The following is a 22,689-nucleotide window of genomic DNA, read 5'->3' on the forward strand; positions in this document are numbered from 1 at the left end:
TGCAGAGCTGATGGAGCTGAGGGCGGGCGACGGGCGGCTCGGGGTGGGGGCCAAGGGAGACGGGCAGATGCCCCAGTCTCCAGGCGGGCTGAGCTGTGGAATGGCTAAGGGCCAGGGTGAGGGCCAGGGTAAGAACCAGGTTGTGGGACAGGGCAAGCACTAGGGTGTGGACTGCGGGAGACTGGGCGTAGACAGGAGAGACTAGGTGTAGACACGGGAGACTAGAGTGTAGACAGGGAGACTAGAGTGTAGACCAGGGGACACTAGAGTGTAGACAGGGAGACTAGAGTGTAGACAGGGAGACTAGAGTGTAGACCAGGGGACACTAGAGTGTAGATCAGGGAGACTAGAGTGTAGACAAGGAGAATAGAGTGTAGACCAGGGAGACTAGAGTGTAGACAGGGAGACTAGGTGTAGACAGGGAGACTAGAGTGTAGACTGGGGAGAGTAGAGTGTAGACAGGGGAGACTTGAGTGTAGATCAGGAGAGTGTAGAGTGTAGACAGGGGAGACCAGAGTGTAGACACGGAGACTAGAGTGTAGACAGGGAAACTAGAGTGTAGATCAGGGAGACTAGAGTGTAGATCAGGGAGACTAGAGTGTAGATCAGGGGAGACTAGAGTGTAGACAGGGAGACTAGAGTGTAGACAGAGGCGACTAGAGTGTAGACAGGGGAGACTAGAGTGTAGACAGGGGAGGACTAGGTGTAGACCAGGGGAGGACTAGAGTCTCTCCCTGGGATGCAGCAGGGCATGGGGTAGGAGGGACATCGGGCCCTGCTTGCTTGCTGCCCACACGGTGGTTCCTTCCTCGTCCCCTGGAGAGAACTTTGAGCCCGCCTGGCTGTGCACCGTCTTCTCTGAAGCTTCAGCACCTGCGAGGCTGCCCCGAGGCTCGTGAGGAGGGCACTCCTCCTTGGGCCCTCTCCTCTGTGGCCTGGTCCCTCGGATGGTCCTCCTCGGGTCAACGTCCAGCTCCACCCCGTCCAGCGTCCTGGCTGCACAGTCGGGCAGCTGTCCTGAAGCCGCTTCCTCTCCGGTCCCGCCCTCTGCCGCCCTCTCCCCCCACGCGGCACTTTCTCCAGGACCAGCTCCCCGTCCTGGGGCACACCTGGCTCTGGGTGTCCTGTCTCGTGTCCTGCAGGCTGTCAGCCCTGCCCACCAGGTGCCCAGCCCTGCACAGCCAGCGTTCAGGAAGATGCTGGGGGCACAGAGGCTAGGTCGGCTTGGGGCTGAGCCCTGACCTCACAGCCGGACACACCACCCGGAGGAGGTGTGCAGACACTGGGATCCCCCAGGAGCTAGCGGGCGAGTCAGGGAAACCCGGGGTTATTTTTACAGAGCCGCAGGAGGGTGCCTGGTTTCGACACCGTCTGCAGCAGTGGCTTTCCCCAGCGAACACCAGGCCAGCTCCTGGTCCACATTCTCCAAGACTGATGGAGAAAACAGGCGTGTTCACTGGATTTGATTCCCTGCATCAAAGAACCGGGTGGGCCTGGGTCACCTGAGGAGGGTTAGCAGGACTTTATCAACCCGGCCCCCGATGACTTTCCGCCAGACGGGCTCACTGGCCCAGACTGTGCTTGGCTGGAGGCCAAGATCGGGGGGAAGAACAAATTCCCCCAGCCCCCCAGGTTCAGCCCCCGGGGTCTCACGGGTTTCTTCTCGGCCATTTGAAGAACATCCACTGTTGTTTTTGGTGTCGGAGTGAATTATTTAATGGGATGAAATCCTGCCCCCTGAGTGCCTTTAAGAACACAGCGGGATTGGAGGGTACATTTGTTTTCCTTAATGTCTGTCTCTGCTTTTCCTGGAGGAGTCCGGGGAGAGCTGGCTCTCTGCTCCAGGGCCGCCCCTTGTCCGCTCCTCCCCAGCCGGGCCCCCTGGTCTGTCACATGGCCCCTGCTGCAGCCCCAGCCTCGCCTGTCCTCAGATGCCCCAGTCCTCATCCCAGCCCAACACCCACGCCTCCTGGGCCCTCCCTGCCCTGGACTTCCCTGCAGAGCTCAGGGCAGGGAGGAGGACCCAGCAGGGGACCCGTCTGTCCCCCACCTGTGTCTCCCTGCCCCTGCCTCAGCCACGGCTGCACCCCAACAAGCCTGGCACCTTGTCCAGGTCAGACGCCTGCAACCCTTCAGGCTCGGGCTGCTCTGTCAAAGGGGCACCTGGTTAGAGTTCGGGGTGAAGGGTCAGGTCCCACAGTCCCAGCGCGCTTCTCTGGAGCAAGTCCCGGGGCGCTCAGGGGTACAGGCATCCTGGCATTGCCCCCTAGCACCCAGAGGTCAAAGAATGTGAACCCAGCTGGTGACACAGAACCCCAGGCCAGTGCCTGCCCGAAGGTGATGGTAACGGTTCAGATGAATGTCACTGGGAGAAGTTACCCACTCTGGAGCCCAGCGTGTGGCCGACACCCGCTTCCACGTGTCCGGTATGGGTCCTTCTGAGCCTCCGGAGGTGCTGGCGCTGCTGCTGGAGGACGGAGAGGGGCCAGAGAGCCTCCTGCAGAGACCCCCATAGCCAGCCAGGCCTAGGGACCGGCCGTGGGAGGCTGCCCTTCCTGCCCTGCCTCCCCGGGAGCCCCAGCCCCCAGGGCTCAGCTGAGCTCAGGCAGCGCCTGACCTGCTCCCCCTCAGGGGTCCTCAGGGCGCGTGAGCCCTGCCCAGGGTGTGGCGATCGGGAGGCTGCCTCATCACCCCAGGACGGAAGCTGGACGCATGTGTGCACATAGTCCCTGTCGGCTGGCTGAGACAATGGGGCTGGAGGCATGCTAGCCTTGAGACCTCCCCGAGCGAACCCGCCGCCTGCCTCGCTGAGCTAAGCGGCTCCTCCTCCAGGTGATTCCGGGCCGGCTTCATGTGCAGCAGGCCAGTGTGTGTGTGCCGCTTGCTCAGTCTTGTCGACTCTCTGTGGCCCCGTGGACTGCGCCCCTCCAGGCTTCCCTGCCCACCACCATCTCCCAGAACTTGCACAAACTCATGTGCACTGAGTCAGTGATGCCATCCAACCATCTCATCCTCTATCGCCCCCTTCCCCTCCCACTTTCAATCTTTCCCAGCATCAGGGTCTTTTCAAATGAGTCAGTTCTTCACATCAGGTGGCCAAAATATTGGAGTTTCAAATTCAGCATCAGTCCTTCCAATGACTAGTCAGGACTGATCTCCTTTAGGAAGGACTGGTTAGATCTCCTTGCAATCCAAGGGACTCTCAAGAGTCTTCTCCAATATCACAGTTCAAAAGCATCAATTCTTCTGCGCTCAGCTTTCTTTATGGTCCAACTCTCACACCCATACATGACTACTGGAAAAACCATAGCTTTGACTAGACAGACCTCTGTTGGCAAGGTAATGTCTCTGCTTTTTAATATGCTGTCTAGGTTGGTCATAGCTTTTCTTCGAAGGAGCAAGAGTTTTTTAATTTCAAGACTACAATTACCATCTGCAGTGATTTTGGAGCCCAAGAAAAAGAAGTTTCTACTGTTTCCATTGTTTCTCCATCTATTTGCCGTGAAGTGATGGGACCAGATGCCGGCTTTTTCATTCCTTTCACTTTCATCAAGAGGCTCTTTAGTTCCTCTTCACTTTCTGCCATAAAGGTGGTGTCATCTGCATATCTGAGGTGATTGATATTTCTCCCGGCAATCTTGATTCCAGCTTGTGCTTCTTCCAGTCCAGCGTTTCTCATGATGTACTCTGCATATAAGTTAAATAAGCAGGGTGACAGTATACAGCCTTGACGTACTCCTTTCCCAATTTGGAACCAGTCTGTTGTCCCATGTCCAGTTCTAACTGTTGCTTCCTGACCTGCATACAGGTTTCTCAAGAGGCAGGTCAGGTGGTCTGGTATTCCCATCTCTTTCAGGATTTTCCACATTTTGTTGGGATCCACACAGTCTAAGACTTTGACGTAGTCAGTAAAGCAGAAGTTGATGCTTTTCTGGAATTCTGTTGCTTTTTCAATGATCCAGCGGATGTTGGCAATTTGATCTCTGGTTCCTCTGCCTTTGCTAAAACCAGCTTGAACATTTGGAAGTTCACGGTTCACGTATTGCTGAAGCCTGGCTTGGAGAATTTTGAGCATGACTTTACTAGCGTGTGAGATGAGTGCTGCCTCCTGAGGAACCTACATGCAGGTCAGGAAGCAACAGTGAGAACTGGACACGGAACCACAGACTGGTTCCAAATAGGAAAAGGAGTACGTCAAGGCTGTATATTGTCACCCTGCTTATTTAACTTATAAGCAGAGTACATCATGAGAAATGCTGGGATGGAAGAAACACAAGCTGGAATCAAGATTGCTGGGAGAAATATCAATAACCTCAGATATGCAGATGACACCACCCTTATGGCAGAAAGTGAAGAGGAGCTAAAGAGCCTCTTGATGAAAGTGAAAGAGGAGAGTGAAAAAGTTGGCTTAAAGCTCAACATTCAGAAAACTAAGAGCATGGCATCCGGTCCCATCACTTCATGGGAAGTAGATGGGGAAACAGTGGAAACAGTGACAGACTTTATTTTTTGGGCTCCAAAATCACTGCAGATGGTGACTGCAGCCATGAAATTAAAAGACACTAACTCCTTGGAAGGAAAGTTATGACCAACCTAGACAGCATATTAAAAAGCAGAGACATTACTTTGCCAACAAAGGTCCATCTAGTCAAGGCTATTGTTTTCCCAGTGGTCGTGTATAGATGTGAGAGTTGGACTGTGAAGAAAGCTGAGCACCAAAGAACTGATGCTTCTGAACTGTGGTGTTGGAGAAGACTCTTGAGAGTCCCTTGGACTGCAAGGAGATCCAACCAGTCCTTCCTAAAGGAGATCAGTCCTGAGTGTTCATTGGAAGGACTGATGCTGAAGCTGAAACTCCAATACTTTGGCTATCTCATGCAAAGAGTTGACTCATTGGAAAAGACTCTGATGCTGCGAGAGATTGGGGGCAGGAGGAAAAGGGGACGACAGAGGATGAGATGGCTGGATGGCATCACTGACTCGATGGACATGGGTTTGGGTGAACTCCGGGAGTTGGTGATGGACAGGGAGGTGCGCTGCGATTCATGGGGTTGCAAAGAGTCAGACACGACTAGCGACTGAACTGAACTGAACTGAAGATGAATGCAATTATGCAGTAGTTTGAGCATTCTTTGGCATTGCCTTTGTTTGGGATTGGAATGAAAACTGACCTTTTCCAGTCCTGTGGCCATTGCTGAGTTTTCCAAATTTGCTGGCATATTGAGTGCAGCACTTTCACAGCATCATCTTTTAGGATTTGAAATATCTCAGGGGGAACTCAGTCACCTCCACTAGCTGTTTGTAGTGATGCTTCCTAAGGCCCACTTGACTTCACATTCCAGGATGTCTGGCTCGAGGTCAGTGATTACACCATCGTGATCATCTGGGTCATGAAGATCTTTTTTGTACAGTTCATCTGTATTCTTGCCACCTCTTCTTAATACCTCCTGCTTCTGTCAGGTCCATACCGTTTCTGTCCTTTATTAAGCCCATCTTTGCATGAAACAATCCTTTGATATCTCTAATTTTCTTGAAGAGATCTCTAGTCTTTCCCATTCTATTGTTTTCCTCTATTTCTTTGCATTGATCTCTGAGGAAGGTTTTCTTATCTCTTCTTGCTCTTCTTTGGAACTCTGCATTCAAATGGGTATATCTTTCCTTTTCTCCTTTGCCTTTCACTTCTTTTCTCAGCTGTTTGTAAGGCCTCCTCAGACAGCCATGTAGCCTTTTTGCCTTTCTTTTGGGGGATGGCCTTGATCCCTGCCTCCTGTACAATGTCACAAACGTCCCTGGCTGTGGAGGCAGTGAAAGGAGTGGGGCAGGGGGTAGCCTGAGGGCTCAGGGGAGGCGCCGGGCTCCGTCCTCAGCTGGATCTGCACTCGCCCAACCTGCAAAGTTTGCAAACCTGACGTGGTGAGAAAAGAGGCCAGGCGCTTCTCCCAGCTGGGCAGATTCCCAGGTAAAGCTGTGCTGACCAGCTCGCGTCCCACAGAACACTGAGGGTGGCGGCCCCGTGAATGGAACGGGGCAGGAGACGCGGACCCCGCTCACGGGGCGACTCGGGGTGACATGCTGACCCAGAGCCCGTTTGGGTGTGTTTGAATTTTATTTATTGGTTGGTTTTTGGCTGTGCTGGGTCTCCATTGCCGCTTGGGCTTTCTCTCGTAGCGGCGAGTGGTGCCTGCTCTCTCGTTGCGGGGCCTGGGCTCCTCTCCTTCTGGAACACGGGCTCCAGGGCGAGGGCTCGGTAGCTCTGGCACATGGGCTTAGTTGCTCCATGGCGTGTGGGATCTTCCGGGGCCAGAGATCGAAACCCGTGTTTCTTGCATTGGCTGGCGAATTCTTTATCACTGAGCCACCATGGAAGCCCTCCTCACCATTTGGTTTTGAATGTTTAACCAATAACAGGGGAGATCAGAAACCTCAGCATAGACCATAAAACCATTAAAAAGACCAAGAATTTACTCTTGGTTACTTGTTTTCCAGACAAAAGGCAGGCCGTGGACTTGAGGGCCAAGGTCGATACAAGGTCCTATTCCATTTCACTCCTCGACACCTGTCGTGTTCTGGATTTGGGGTGTCAGTCATCCTCGCGGTGGGAGACAGTACGTATCTCCTGTGTGCCCCAGCCTCAGAGTCCCAGAGCCCCAGGCCGGCAGCTTTTCCAGGGAAGGGAGCCCGGACCCCTTGTCGACATCACACAATGGGTGCGCATCCTGGTGGGGGACGTGTGGGTACCACATACAGCGTGCTCGCTGGCATAGAGCTCAACGTCCAGCTTCAACCAAATGATGTTCATTGAATGAAAAAGTTCCCTTCATTCTCATCTTATTTATAAAGGCATGTTCGCAGTGCTTTAGATTAAATTTTAAAAATTAAAAATAGGGGGGGAAAAGTGAATGCCGCTTCATTCCAGCAATTAGTCATCTAAAAGGGTGTGATTTAAACGTGGGGATGAGATGCATTTAAAAAACCTTTTGTGTTTGCTAATTGTTTGTCAAAATGTATACTGCCTTCATGTGCTTTTAAATTACTGTTGTGAAAATATTGTAATAATAACTCAACCTAGAAGAAAATTTAGCATTTAGAGCCCAATGACATCTGGATATTTAAAAATATCAATTTATATACATATTTATTCATGTTATGATACGGAATTATGATAGGGTGACCGAAAACCCTGATGCAAAAAAAATATTAGTTTACGATTTAATGGAGAACTAGAACAGAAATATGAGAGGAAGGTAAAAATTAAGTGCTTCCATTTCAACTTAAAACCAGCATTTACTGAAGTCTTTAAAAAATAGATGCCTAGTGTCCATCCATTGCTATATGCTTAGATTCTGTTGCAAAAACCAGAAGTGACGATGGTAGCAGTTTTGTTTCAATGTCTGAAATATCATGAAAATCACATTTTTGCAACTGTTTACAGCTGTGGTGACAAGCTTGAGGGATCACCGTTTGTAAACCTTCTAACACAAAGAATAATACCTAATGCATAAGGCGCATGTCGGGCTTCCGCGAGGCTCCGTGGTAAAGAATCTGCCTGCCGTGCAGGAGACGCAGGGGACGAGGGCTTGATCCCTGGGCCGGGAGGATGCCCTGGAGGAGGAAATGGCCACCCACTCCAGTATTTTCACCTGAAAACATCCCACGGGCAGAGCAGCCTGGTGGGCTACCGCCCACAGTGTCACAAAGAGTCGGATGTGACTGAGCAGCTGAGCACACAAGCGAAGGTGCGTCTTATTTCAGTTTCACCGGAGGAGCGCCAGGGAGTAAAGGGCAGATTGCCCGGGACCCGCTCCCGCTCTGACCCTGCAGACCCATTCACCCATCCCACCCTCGTCCTGAAAGCAACCACACTCCTGAATTACTCAACGCTGAGTCATTTACTCCACAGCATCGGCCCTGAACGCGAGCTCACGGGACACACTAGAATGCAACGGGGAAGTCTGGCCAGCCTGCTCCTTTCCAAGGCTGTATTATCTAGTTTTGACTCTGAATTTTTGTATACATTTTAGAATAATCTTTCAGCTTCTACAAAACCAAACCTGTTTTCTATCTGCAGCCTCAGCTGGTAGCTCAGATGGTAAAGCGTCTGCCTGCAGTGCGGGAGACCTGGGTTCGATCCCTGGGCCGGGAAGATCCCCTGGAGAAGGCCATGGCACCCCACTCCAGTATTCATGCCTGGAAAATCCCATGGACCGAGGAGCCTGGTGGGCTACAGTCCATGGGGTCGCAAAGAGTTGGACACCACTGAGCAACTTCACTTTCACTTTCCTATTTTTATCTTCCACTCTTTAATCTGCCTTTTGTGGTTTTAATTGAGCTTTTTTATATAATTTCCTTTCTTAGCATATCAGTTGTATTTCTTTTGTAACTTTTTTTTAACAGATTGCCTACAGTCTGCAGCATACATTTACAACAGATCCAAGAACATGTTCAGTATATACTATACCGCCAAAGGGTGGTTCAAGTGCCGAATAATAGTCAAAAAATTCTAATCCTCCCTCACTTGTATTACTCTGACATTCATTTTTTTGTGTAAACATAGATATACGTACATATGTGTGTGTGTTAATTGCTCTGCTGTGTCTGAATCTTTGCAATCCCAGGCTCCTCTGTCCATGGAATTCTCCAGGCAGGAACACTGGAATAGGTAAACATTCCCTTCTCCAAGGATATGTACATAAGACGTAGGCATAAGAATATGTGATCAAATACGCTGGCAGCATTATTTGTAACAAACTGCAATCTGTTCAATTAAGAAAAAGAAAATAAATTTTCATTTTCCATTCAGTTAGTCCTGCTCTACTCTCCCTTTCTTTAAGTAGGTCTGAGTCTCTGGACTGCAGCATTTTCTTTCTCTCTAAAGATCTCCCTGACACTTCTCACAAGGCATGTGTGCCGACACAATCGCCTTCAGACTTTGCTCTTCTGAGACAGGCGCTGTGTTTCCTCACTTTCGAAGGAGGGACAATTACTCAGGTTTCTGAATTTTAGGTTGCTGCCTTTTCTCTCAACACTTTGAATGTTTCACCCCATTCCTCTCTTGCCCGCATGTTTTCCAAGGAGAAAGCAGATGTAATTCTTGGTTGAACTGGGAACCAGGGGGTGGCCTGGGTACCCCCAGTCCCCAGCAGGCTCTGATGAGCTACAGGACTCTGGACAAGCCCACCCCCTACTACTCATCTTACAGATACAGGAGGTGAAAGTGTTAGTCAAAGTATTAATCTGAGGTCACGGGCAGGAAGCCCTTCATCTGTGCCTGGGGTGGGCTGACCCCCACAGCATGGCCTCCTGGAATTCCAGCATGCCCAGGAGGCGGGCCAGCGTGGCGCCCGTTTGCAGATGTGGGCACCAAGCTCAGAGAGGGGAGGGGGAGGGCAGAGCGCTTTGACTCCCCGGTCCCAACCCAGAGAGCGCTGAGAGGCTTTGGGTTGGGGTCAGAGATCAACCGCCCCGCCCGACCTGGAGCACAGGCGTGTGGATCACCTATGGGTGAGCAGGGCACCAGGCGCTCCCGGTTAGGAAGCATAAGCACTCCCGACACGCGGGTGTGTCCGTGGTCACGGCACCCACGTGGCGCAGCTCTGGCCCAGAACCGGGGTCAGGTGGACAGGCTGAACCTGGCCATCACGGCCTTCCTGTGTCCCTGGGGACCCCAAGCCAGCTCAGCAAGGGTCCAGCCCCTTCCCTCTGCCCTCTTGGGGTCCCCACACCGTTTTTGATCCCTGGGCAGCTGGCGTCAGCATCTCTGCTGCCCACTGCTCTCAGCCTCTGTCCCCGGGAGCCTATCTGTCCAGGGCAAGATCCCAGGATCTGCCTGTTCATCAGTGAGTCCCTCAGCCCGAGCTGCTAATTCCTTAATAAAAGAGTGCGTTTATGAAATCTGACAACATTAGGGAAGATTTTTAAACGTTGTACATTAGGCCTTTCACGGGGAATAGTTAATGACAGGCAGGCTCATTGGAATAGAGATTTCATCTAATATCAGTTTCGGGAAAGTCAATTGCAGGGTGATTTCTGCAGATTAAATTAGCTGTATTTGGAGGTCACCTCCTGCAGCCAGATTGAGAGAGACAGATACGCAATAGCAAACGCTATGAACGAGACATTAATTCCACTCCACAAACAAGGATGGTACTTTAAAAGAGGAGGTTTTTGTCTTTCTCGGAGCCCTCCCCCACCCCCATGCCTTCGTGGAAGGACAAGCGTGTTGGCCGATTATCAGAACCAGCACATCCATTCCGAGAACTTTTCCTTGGGGTTATTCAGAACGAGGCAGGAGCCGAGTCCCCTGGCTGCGGCCCCGTCTCCTGTGTCCTGGCTGTGTTTTCAGGCACTGCCAAGGGCAGGGGGAGCCCAGGACGTGGGATCCATCCGGTGCCTCCAAGGAACCAGGCCTTGGAGCGGCTGCCCTGCTCTGCTCCGCTCTTCTGAGTTCTCTTTTCTTTTTCTTTCCTTGTCTCCTGTTCTCAGTGATCTGGAACTTGCTTGGTTTGAGGGTGAGCCTGTGAAGGGCGGGGGGCGATGCCGTGCCCTGCCCCCATCCCCCAGGGCAGCACTTAAGGTTCAGGGGTCTCTCCTGGTCCCGCCCGTCATGGGCCATGCCTGTCCCACGCAGCTCTGTCCGTCTCTTTCTGCACTTCCCATTCTGCTCCTCTATCTGTCCGTCTGTCTGTCCCCTCAGTCCAGGGTTGCACGGATCACAGTGGAGGCTTCAGGGGCACTTTGATGTCGAGAGCTAGCCACCCCCACCCACACATCTTTCCCGGTTGCTTCTGCTTGTATTTTCCCCATATGACACTCAAATATTCCCCAGCTAATCCCAGGGAAAGCAACCCATTAGTATTTTGTGTGTGTGATTGTGCTAAATTTATAAATGAACAGAATCAGCATCTTTGTGAGGCTAAGTTTATTTGCATTTGAGTAAATTAACTTTTTTTTTTATTCACAAATGTCTTAAAGTTGCTCTCACATTGGCCTGGCACATTTCCTGTTACATTTAATCATCGGCTCTCATCTCCTTTGCCTCCTTGTAAATGAATATTCATTGGAGAGACTGATGCTGAAGCTGAAGCTCCAATACTTTGGCCACCTGATGCCAAGAGCCGACTCGTTGGAAAAGACCCTGATGCTGGGAAAGATTGAAGGCAGGAGGAGAAGGGGACGACAGAGGATGAGATGGTTGGATGGCATCACCGACTCGATGGACGTGAGTCTGAGCAAGCTCTGGGAGTTGGTGATGGACAGGGAGGCCTGGCATGCTGCCGTCCATGGGGTCGCAGAGTCGGACATGACTTAGAGACACAACAATAACAAAAAGAGCCCCGGCCACCCCGGCCCCCGAGCTGGCAGGCGGGCTTTGTCACTGACTCAGTCCACCTCATGGCTTCGAGACCAGAGTTCTTCAAGACACCGCCTCCTCTCACGTCCTCCTGGAGTCCGGGGTCCTGGTGTCGGGCTGCGGTCTGGCCGTTCCCGGGTGGGTTGCTCCTGGGCATGGCCCAGGACTCAGGCCCAGCAGGCTTGCCCCTCCCGGGTCCCGACTTCATGCTCTGTGAGCCGAGGTCTGGTCCCCACGTGGGGCTCGTGGGGCGTCAGGCTGGAGGCAGGGCCTGGGGCCCAGGACAGGAGGCCAGCCCGGAGGCACAGTTGCCGCGGCGCGGCAGGAGGCTGGCTCAGGTGGGCAGCATCGGTGCCAGCATCACCCACCGCCAGAAGGGGAGGCAGCCGGGGGCTGGTGTCCTGAGGGCCCAAAGGAGTGGTGGGGGTCCTCGCTGTGATGTCTCGGGGTCCCCGCACCTGGGCGAAACTTCTCCAGCAAACTCGCGTCTCCAGATGGGGGCGGAGGGGGGACTATGGCCTCCGTCTTCACCCTGTGATGATGAAGGTCACGGAAGTGGTTACAGACCCAGGGCCTCTGCCCCTGACTCCCCTGTCCACACCCCGCCCTGGCCTGGACCCCAGCAGCCTCTGATTCCTGCCTGGTTTTCCCAGGGAGGTGAGCGGTCGCCAGGGTCTCACAGCCTCTGCTGCAGCAGTGACCGGCCAGAAGGGGCGCCTGGAGCCTGGGCTCTGCTCCCGGGGGCTGACCCCTCATGGGGACAGGAAAAGAGCCCGCTGCCCACCCCTCTGGGTGAAGAGGGCTGTGCCGTGGGAGCTGGCGGCCCCGCTCTGACGCCCTGAGGATGGAGTCAGGGCCACGGGAGACCCGTGCCAGGCCCCTGCCTCCTCCCGGCACCTCCCGCTGTCTCAGCAGCGAGCCCCCAGAGTCAGCACAAGCGGAGTGGCCAGCTCCGCCGCTCCCTTAGCAGCCCCGCCTTCCGGGGAGGCCGCTGGTACGGGGGTCCCCCCCCAGTCACCCCCGTTCTCACCCCTGCGGGCAGCAGCTGCCCCGTCTGTCCCTCTGGCCCCTTTCCACTGGTTCCTGCTCTGAGCTGCCGCCCCTCCCTGGCCCCTCGAGCCCTGTGTCTGAAGGGAGCCTCCGTCTACGCCCTGAGGGCATGTCACTCAGGTCCTCAAGGCTGGACGGTCCGCTCCCTGCAGGGCTGGGGAGGGTGGACAGGCTGGGGCAGGTGGCGGGGCCCCAAAGCTGGGACGGCCCCTTCCTCCTCTGTCACCAGCAAGGCCTCTCGGGGGGCTGTCCCCTCCGCAGTCTCATCTGGAGCTGCTGGTCTGGGCAATGCAACCTTGGGGGCAAATCCTTGGGCTTGGAGATGTGTTTCCTGCCGCTCTGCTCACGAGGTGACGGGGGATAATGGGGACCCCCCCACCGGGCTGGGCCGTCGTGCTCCCAAGGACCGGCCCGGTGCTGCCTCTGGGGTGACGTGTTCTGCTGGCCATCCGGTGGTTGCTGGCGTTGGCGGACACTCCCTAGCCCATCACCCATGTCTCTGCCCTCTGCCCCCAGCCCCAGCCCTGGGTCCCGGCCTGTGTAGGGTTCGTGCCCTCTGCGCTCTCCCAGGGACGAGGCGGCCTGGGCTCTCGTGAGGCTGGGGGCCTTCTAACAGCAGGACCTGACTTCCCACAGCTCTGGAGGCCGGGAGCTCGAGGTGCTGGAGGGGTGGGTTCAGGGAGAGCCCTCCTCCTGGTCCTCGGCTGGCATCTCTCTGCCAGGTCCGCAGGTGGCGGGGGTGAGGGGCTCTCTGGGGCCTCCCTAAGGACACTAATTTCATTCCCAGGGTCCCACCCTCATGACGTCATCACCTCCCAATACCATAACCGTGGCGAGGATTTCAACATACACGTTCAGGAGGGACTCGAACGTTCAGACCCAGGCAATGGAGCCTACAGGATTCGAATGAATGAACAAGGGCGGGGGTGGAAAAGGGAGTGAGTTCTGAAAGGACAAATTCAAACCCTGTAGAGAGGGGACCTCTGTTCCTCCCTGGAGGCTGTGAGGGCGTGGCCATCGCAGGGAGCATTCTTGCAGAGCCACCCCCACCCACAAGGCACACAGGCTCACCTCTGGGGTCTGGTGGCGCTGAGCCAGCTCTCGCCCCGCAGGATTAGACAGGAGCACTTTGGCGTTTGGAGAGCCCTTGCCCTCCTGTGAACCACGCGCCCTCTGGGCACTTAGCCCTGCAGGTGACGCCTGCCCACGGACATTGTTCCCAGCCGCCAGGCCTTTCTTTTCCTGAACAGAGCCCAGGATCCCTGCCAGCTTCAGCACACCAGTGGATTTTGCAAAATTAAGGGTTTTTTTTCCCTTAAATAAAAGTAGATAATCTCTGAACCCATTTGCTCTCCACTTTCTGCATCCTGCCTGTGCAGAAAAGGCTATAAAAGAAGCATCCTGATCACTGCCCCAGCTTTCTCCGTGTCTCCGGGCAAGGTGGCCCCTCCCCTCCGCAGAGCCGTCCTGGGGCCCCCACGGAGCCCCCCAGCGCAGCCCCACCGGCCACAGTGAGGCTCCAAGCCGCGTGCCCATGTCCACAATGGGGCTTCCACGGCGGGCCCCACCCGGGTGGAAGGAGCTGGGAGTTGATGGAGCATGAAAGCTGCTTCGCAGGCGTGAAGGCTGTGAGACCGTAGATTAGAACTGCACAAGGGCTCTGAGGTGCTCGACGGTCTGACCCCGGTCCACCGTGCATTCCCCCCCAAGCCCCGAGGGCCCTTGAGCTGGATGCTGGGGGTGGTCCTGGTCTCAGCCCTGGGGACTTAACACGGGGGGTGGGGGGCTCACTGCCTGGCCTCCTCACCACTCACTGCTTCCCCCATGTCACGGCAGCAGCCACGGCCTCTGCCCACTGGGCCAGCCTGCTGGATGCTGACTCGGGAGGGACTCCCAGAGGCCCCAGGAGACTGGCCGCTGCCCGGGGGAGATCTGGGAACCGAGGCTGATGGAACACGGCCTCTGTCTTCTCCTCCTAAACCCAAGGTTCCCGCAGAATGGCGGGGCCCTGGGCCTGAAGAGGCGGGTCTGGAAAAGGGCAGCAGGACCATCCAGCCACCCCAGCCTCGTGGGGCTGACCCTCTGGTCCTGCACAGCTACTGAAGTGGGGAGACCCCCTCAGGGCTGGGGTCCCCACCTCTTGTCAGCCTCTCCCCTGCCCACCCACCTCCCCAGGCCAGGCAAGCCTATTCCTGTTGGTGCTGGGACCTCACAGAGCCTGAGATGGGGGTGTCCCCCCCACCCCCCGATGACAGACTTTGACATCACATCTCTCCTCCTTCAGGTCTGGATTTGCTCTCATCTGACACACTGTCTCCACCCACAGCGGGGAGCGGCAGGGCCTGAGGGAGCAGTGGGTGGGGTGGGGTGCCCTGGGGGGGCTCCCATCCCAGGGCAGGGGGACAGGAGGGAGGAGGAAGTCCCGGGGACCTCGTGAGCAGCCAGGCAACCTCACAGAGTTCCGGCCTGCACGCGGTCTGTATGTTTATTATTATTTGATCAAACTTTACAGCCAGAGAACTGATGACCACAGCCGTGACAGCTCGCACACAGGACGGTGCCTGGGGCATCTGTGTGTGGTCATGAAATGATCCGGGGGTCACGCTCCCGACCCTCCCGTGGCTGCACCGAGCAGGAACAGCGTGTGAGACCCGCCTCCTCCGTGTCTGTGATCAGGACTGTTGCCTGCGGTCCTGAGGCCACCCCGGGCCCGGACCTTACTTATACCCGGGAGCTGGGCCCTGACCCTTCCGGAGCCCCCTGCCCCTGCTGGCCGCGGCTCCTCTGCCCCTCTGGATCAGCAGGTAGCTTCTCCTCCGTGCAACCGGGACGCGGGTGACGAGGTGGGACCTGGGCTGGGGGCCCTGGCCCCCCACGGGATACTGGCCTTTCTGAGGGTGCTGCCTGCCCCCTCCTTGTGGACACAGATTCCACAGCCTGAGCCTCTGTGCCCCTGGCCTCGCCCCCATCTCTGAGTCACTGGCGGGGTCAGAACCAGGACACGCGTGTCAGCAGGTTTGAGTAAAAATGACATCCTAAGGAGAGGGTCTAACCGAGTATTCCTTTATTGAAAAGCAGCAGCCGATAAATATTGAATTTCAGTTTTGTCGCAAATACACCAATTATCTCCCGGAAAATGGGAAGCGGGGCGGCAGAGCCACGCGTGACAACATGTCACTCCGCTAATTGAATTTCTTGATTGACTCAAATATTCCCAGCTCTGAAATTCAGACGATGAAGCGGTTTCCATGACCACAGCTCTTCCCCTGAGGTCGGGGTGGGAGGAGCTGGTCCTGGGAGACCCCCGGGGGCTCCACCGCGTGTCTCCCTGTGGGTGGGCCAGGCAGGGCCATGCCGTGTCCACGCCCACCCCTCCGTGGGCGGCCTCTCCCCACCACTCTGCAGCCGCTCTGCTCATCCTGGGGAAGGAGGCTGTCTCGGTGACCCCAGGCCGGGGGTCCTGCAGCCTCGGAGCCCCGAGCCTCCCCGTCGTCTGTAGCCCCCTCGTCTCTCGTACGGAGTGGGTCTCATTCCCGGGCAGGTGACCACACACCGCTGAAACAGAAGGCCAGGGCACTCTGAACAGAGCTCAGTTTCCCGAGGGTCTCCCTGCTCCCTCCCTTCTGCATCTCTCCCCCCCTCTCCCCTCTGACCCCCTCCACTCCCCCGCCTCTCTCTGGTATCTGCGGGCCCTGCTGCCCCGGGTCTGTGGCCCCCTTGCCTGGTGCCCCCTTCACGGCTGGATCACCTGCTTTCTGGGCCTCAGGCCCCACCCCGTGTAGGAAGCAGGGGATCAGAGTTCCTGCCCCAGGGCTGCTCTCTGGGAGGGAGGAGTCTGGGGTTCCAGGCTCCACACCTGTCCTCCTTGTCCTGTCTCCCTGGGGTCATCTCAGCTTCCTCCCCTCCATCAAACCAGCGCTTCTGGCACTGCTGAGCAGACAAGTGTCTCTTCCACCTGCAGAGGCTGGAACTGACACATACACACCCCTAGATGTAAAGCAGGCAACCAATAAGGACCTGCTGCACCGCGCAGGGAGCGCGCCTGAGACTCTGTAATGACCTATATGGAAAAGAGGCTGGAAAAGAGTGGGCGTACGCTGGAACCCTGAAACTAACACATTCTGTAAGTCAGCTATATGCCAATAAAACTTTATTAAAAAGAACACTGAAGCCAGCAGAGGCGCCCCTTGCTCTGTGTGTGTCCGGCTCACACCCCAGCCGTTCCCTCTTTCCTCAGGGCCGAGCCCCACTCCCGCCCAGCCCAGGTGCCCTGGACCTGCGGGGCCACCACCTCCTGGGAGAGTCAAGTCCAAGGCAGGTTGGTAAAAAGTCCGGGGTCCCCGAGGAGGAGAGAGGGGTCTGGGGCTCTCAAAGAGGAGGAAAGGACAAACGTCTTTTTCTACATTCCTTAGTAAGGATTATATAACAGCAATGTATCCCGCTTAAGGACATGTTTCTCCTTTGTGAAAACTTTCTGACTAATCCTGTTATCTTAAAATGTGTACTATGGGAGTGGGTCTAGTAAGATCTTTACAACCTTGAGACATTCTTTTGATTTATTGCAATAACCAATTTAAAAGTATATGGCTCCCTTGCTAAGACGAGGGATGGGGCACTCTCCACCCCCTTCTGATGTTTGTGTCAGAAGCTTCCTCTGTCCCTTGTCCTTCTTTAATAAAACTCTACTGCACAAAGGCTCTTGAGTGATCAAGCCTGATCTCTGGTCCCGAAGCTAAATCTGCTTTGGAGATCACAAATCCGACATTGTTCACCGTAAGCGCTCACTCCCATCGTGCTTACCTCCAGCCCCCTAGATTCTGGCTTTCTCCCTGTCTCCTTGTACGTGCCAGCCAGGCAGCCCCTCCTCAAAGCCCCCAGCCGGGAGGGGGCCCTGGAGGAGGTGGGCACACAGCGAGTGTGTGGGTCAGAAGCTGCTGAGCAAAGGTGGGTGGGTCGGGAAAATACTCTGCCTGCTGCGTCAGAGCATGTACCGGCCCCTGAATCTCCGAATCTCTGCTCTGTCCCAAGGTGAGCCCGTCTCTGCGAGCATCTACTGACATGCCCTCGTCCACATTCACGCAGCTCCTGAGCAAACGGAGCCCCCACAGAGGGACAGCGGGGTCCTGTCCCCAGGGTCCAGGGGCCGGGTGCCCCCTGCCCCCTGCAGCCTCGCCTGCCCACCCTCGTGGGCTGGACTCTCATTCTGTGGGCCTAAGGCCTGCAGAGCGTTGTGAGCGTTGCCAGGCCAGGGGAGAGCGTGGTGATTCCCCTGCTGCGTACACGTGCCCCTCCAGCCCCCGGTCACCTGTCGTTGAGATGGTTCTGCGGGGAACACTGCGGTAAGCCTCGGCTTGTCTGGGAAACACAGTCTCCGGGCACATTAATGTACCCGAAGGCTGTGTGGGGCCCCTGGACCCCAGTGCACCCATCTAAGACCCCAGGACGTGGCAGAGTGTTCAGAACTGACCTCTGCTTCCGTCCGGCCAAGCACTGTCTGTCTAGAGGGGTACCCTTTCGAGTTCCAAGAGGGAACGTGGGCTTTCTTTGGACCACAGCGGGTGCAGTGGGGCTCCTTGCCCCAGTCCTTCCCTGGGCGCCCTTCCCCTGGGACAGTCTGAGACGAGAGGAGGATGTAGAGACCCTGGGGTGGTCTTTCCAGCTGCAGCCCCATGTCCACTTTCCAGGAGGGAGCCGGCCTAAAGGGAGGCACGTGGGAAGGGTCACCCTCAGACCGGGCCGTGCTCTGGGGCTGGGCCACCCGGCCCTGTGGTCCATTGGCCTGCTCTGCTCATGGGCAGTGAGTATGGGGCAGCAGGCAGGCTGTCTGCTCACAAAGGGGCTTTGAGTTGGAGAGGAAGCGTCGGCCGGGCCCAGAGCTGCTGTGTGCTCGGCCTTGGACTGACTGCCAGTCCCCGGGCCCACGAGGCCCGTGTCCTGGGCTGCTGCGACCTGGGCCCCCACGTCCTGGGCCCCCGCATGCTGGGCCCCGCACCCTGGGCCCCCATGTCCTAGGCCCCCCGTGACCTAGGCTCCTGGGCCCCCTTGTGCTGGGCCCCCGCATCCTGGGTTCCCCTGTCCTTGGCTCCCGTGACCTGGGCTCCTGGGCCCCCAAGACCAGGGCTTTTTCACTGGCTCACTGGCCTCCCTGCCTTGCTGGCTGGAATAACCTCAAGCGTGGACAGTGGGGGCCAGGCCACTGACTGAGGCCAGGAGGAGTGGATCCTGACCCTGCCTTAGGCGAGGGGTTGGTTTGCGCACCTGCCCAGGAGGCCACCGACCTTACTTCCTGCTGGATCGATGCAAACCTCTCTGTCAATACATCTCAGCGTTCTCTCAGCCGAGATCGATGCCTTTGTCCTGGTAACAGTGCCCGGATGCCTGGAGGGAAGGGGCATGAACGGCATGCGTGAGTGGGCATCATGGGCCCCCTGACCTAGATGCCCAAAAAGATGCCCAGAGACCCTTCACCACGGACCCTCACAGCCCCCTAGGCCCGCTCCTCCCTCCTCCTGGGGGACGGCACCAGGAGAGACCCCATCCCGGGTCACCCACCCCATCACCCACCCCAGGTCACCCACCCTGGGTCAGCCACCCCATTACCCACCCCATCACCCCCTCTGGGTCACCCACCCCGGGTCACCCACCCCAGGTCACCCACCCTGGGTCACCCACCCCGTCACCCACTCCGTCACCCACCCCATCACCCCCCCTGGGTCACCCACCCCGTCACCCACTCCGTCACCCACCCCATCACCCCCTCTGGGTCACCCACCCCGGGTCGCCCACCCCGGGTCACCCACCCCGTCACCCACCCCATCACCCACCCCAGGTCACCCACCCCATCACCCCCCCTGGGTCACCCACCCTGGGTCAGCCACGTCACCCACCCCATCACCCACCCTGTCATCCACCTCATCACACACCCCGGGTCACCTGCCCTGGGGGACAGCACCAGGAGAGACTCCACCCCAGGTCACCCACCCTGGGCAGCACCCTCCTGCCAGCTGGGCAGGTGTCCTGTGGCTTCTCTGAAACTCAGAGGAGAGGAGCCCGGGCAGGAAGTCGCCTCCGGGACGCATACCCACTGGGCCTGCAGAGCCCGGCTCCACGTGCCCCATGGCTCCACGTGCCCCACGGCTCCACGTGCCCCACGGCCGGTCCTGGCCACGGGAGTGCGCCCTGGACCACGTGGGAGCACCGCTCATGACCTCCTGGTGAGCCACGGAGCCCGCCGCCCTCGTGGCCCCGGGGGCCTGGGGAAGGCAGGGGGGAGGAGGGGGATTTGGTGGAGCTGGGTCCCTGCTGTGGGTGGAGGGCACGCTGACCCCAGGCCTGCACAGTGAAAGGCCCTGTGTGGCTGGGTGCCTGGGCTCCTGCCCCAGCGCACCTTGACACCCGAGATCACCTCCCTTCCTGCTCCTGCCCCAGACGGGGTCCAGAAGGCGTGACCGGGCAGCTTCCTGTTAGGTGTTCACTGCAGCAGCAGCCCTCCCCCAGGGCTGCCCCCGAAGCCCGAGGGCATCCATGTGGCACCAGAGCCTGTGGGGCAGGTGGGGCCCTGGGGGTCTCACCAAGTACCCGTCTTCCCATCACAGCCACGGGATGGGGGGCTCTAAGCACGCAGCGGAGCCCAGGCCCCTGGACCAGGACTCGGGTCAGCCCAGAGAGAACCGTACCCAGGTTCTTCGGAGGACCTGCTCTTCACGGCCAGAAACAGGGTTTAGTGCTCGGCAGCTGCTTGCTCTCGCTGATGGCCCGGTAGTCATCCCCGAGGGCACATGGCCCCTCGGGGCACCAGGGAGACAGGGAGGCTGCAACCGCAGAGGGTGTGCGTGGGAGGGAGGTTCCCGGTGACCCTGGGGGGGGAGGCAGGCAAGGTGGCCTCTCCAGCCACTGCTCAGCCTGGAGGCTCCACATCCTCCCCTGCTTTCTCCCCCGGGGGGCCTGTGTCAACCCCCAGGGAGAGGCCTGGTTTGTGCCAAGACCCTCACAGCATCAGGCGGGCTTTCAGCAGCCCCTGGGAGGTGCAACTCCACGTGGGCACCGCAGGACCCAACAGCTGGTCCTGAGGGCCCCACGGAGCTCCCCTTGCCGCCCTGCAACTCCCATCTCTGCCCCCTCCCCGTCTGCACATCCCCTGCTCCTGGCTGGACCTCCTCAGCAGGAGGAGGGGGCTGCATAGCCTCAAGGCGGTGACCCCAGCCCCGTCAGCCTCGGCAAGTGACCGAGAATTGCAGTGGGTGTTAGGTGGGCACTTCTCGCTGGGCTAAGTTCTATGAAATTACAGGTTTTAATATCATAAAACAACGGAATTAGAGGCTTGGTGACCATTAAGTGTATTCACTCCTGCGACGGAGTCCACAGAAGGCCTGGAGCCGTCCGGCCGTGACATCCCTGCAGCCTCGTGGGTGGGCTGTTTTCCCTACCCCCACCCCTAGGGCTGGTCCCGACCCCACACGGACCCCACCGCAGCTTCCCAGATGGAAGGAGGGCTGGGCCTCCAGCTCAGACTCAGACTCAGAGGGTCTTCTGGCTGAATGGGGGTGAGATTCCCCTTGGACCCCGCTTGCTGTAGAGACGGGCCAGGCACAGAGGCCCTCAGAGGCAGAGCCGTCAGTGAGAAAGCTGGGTGGGGGGGCGGGGCGTGCAGGAACAGGTGGCGGGCTCAGCCCCCTGCCCTGCTTACAGAGTGCGCCCTTCTGACGCTCCTGGACCAGGTGGGAGGAGGGCCCGGCGTGGCCGTTGGACTGGGCGGGGTCAGCGGGAAGGGGCGGGGTCGGCGGGAGGGGCTGGAGGCGCAGGCTGAGACCTGGGTGGGTGCGGCTGGTCTCCGTCTGGGCCCCGGGGTTGGAGGACAGCCTGTGGGCTCCGGGCAGACCCAAGGCCCCAAGCGAGTCGTCTGCAGGGACCGGGGCCCTCCATCCCCACAGGACAGCGGTTACAGCTGTGGTTGCTGTGATCGCTGTAAGATCAGGACTTGCTGCTGCTTCTGCTGCTAAGGCGCTTCAGTCATGTCGGACTCTGTGCGACCTCACAGACAGCAGCCCACTAGGCTCCGCCCTCCCTGGGATTCTCCAGGCAAGAACACTGGAGTGGGTTGCCATTTCCTTCTCCAATGCATGAAAAGTGAAAAGTGAAAGTGAAGTCGCTCAGTCGTGTTCGACTCTATGCGACCCCATAGACAGCAGCCTACCAGGCTCCTCTGTCCATGGGATTTTCCAGGCAAGAGTACTGGAGTGGGTTGCCATTGCCTTCTCCGAGATCAGGACTTACGGAGATTATAATCAGCATTGTGTAATAGTACGTTAGGGGATTTGTGTGTGTGTGATGCATCAATTGGAAGAGAAATGAAATATAGTTTTGTTGGTTGGTTTTTTTTTGCTGCACTTCAGCCCGCTCCTTGCTCTGTCTTAGTTTCACACGGGGGATGTAGTTCACTGACCAGGGGTCAAACCTGGGCCCCCTGCATTGGGAGCACAACATCTTAGCCACTGGACCACCAGGGAAGTCACTGAAATACAGATTTTAAGTGGGTGATTTGGCTGAGAGGAGAAATAAAACACACGCATGCCCGCGCATGTATGAACAAGACCCCCGTTCGAAGCCTTGACCAAGAGCCGGTAAGCAACATACGACACAGGATTCTGTATTAATTGGTTCCACAACCACTAGGACATTGAGGTTGCATCCTCTAAGTGTCCCAAGGACTGAAGGGTTCAAGGGCCACAAAGAAAAGAGTGTTTTTGCACAGGGCAAAACCCCCCTCTGAGTGCTCCTGGCAGTGAGCAGACCGGGGTGGCTGGAGAGCTAGAAGGTTCCAGAGCACACATCTGGGGAGGTGCCTCGGCTCGGATGCATGTCCGTGTCCGTGAGCAGCAGACACGGGACCCTCTCTGCCTGCTCCCCCATGTGCAGCCACGACCCCAGACCCACCTGCCCACCCCATCCCCAGCTCCCTCCCCCCACAACTTTCGCAGTCCCTCCCAATGGCTCCTTGGGCTCCTTCTGCCCCTGGCTGCACTGCCTCTCCTGCCAGCCCCTGGGTGACGGAGGCCCTCCAGGGTGACGAGACCACCTCGTCCTTCCCGTCTCCTACGCCCTCTCTGAGTGACCTCACCAGGCCCTGCAGCCTCGAGCGCGGACCACGTGCAGACCTTCCCACCTGCCCTGAGCTCCATGCCTTCCCGGGAGCCCCTCGGGGCTGTCTCACGGTGCCCAGCCTTCTCACACCCAAACCCAGCTCCTGAGTCTCCCCTCTCCCAGGGAATAGCAGCGAGGTCGCCCCATAG

The 22,689-nt window shown here is 57.4% G+C and overlaps 1 long non-coding RNA gene across 2 annotated transcripts; it reads right to left on the reverse strand.

Moving 5' to 3' along the window:
• Positions 1–15,452: 15,452 nt before the first annotated feature.
• On the reverse strand, positions 15,453–21,136 carry LOC139183020 (uncharacterized). 2 transcript variants are annotated; one of them, XR_011566500.1, is made up of 4 exons: positions 21,087–21,136; positions 20,077–20,211; positions 18,679–18,778; positions 15,453–15,955 (listed from the first exon to the last, which is right to left on the reverse strand). It is a non-coding gene; the product is annotated as an uncharacterized lncRNA (long non-coding RNA). The 2 variants fall into 2 exon arrangements; XR_011566499.1 differs by lacking the exon at positions 21,087–21,136 and having other exon boundaries at positions 20,077–20,451.
• Positions 21,137–22,689: the final 1,553 nt, after the last annotated feature.

This window comes from Bos indicus, chromosome 5 (assembly GCF_029378745.1).
Source record: "Bos indicus isolate NIAB-ARS_2022 breed Sahiwal x Tharparkar chromosome 5, NIAB-ARS_B.indTharparkar_mat_pri_1.0, whole genome shotgun sequence".
NCBI lineage: Eukaryota > Metazoa > Chordata > Mammalia > Artiodactyla > Bovidae > Bos > Bos indicus.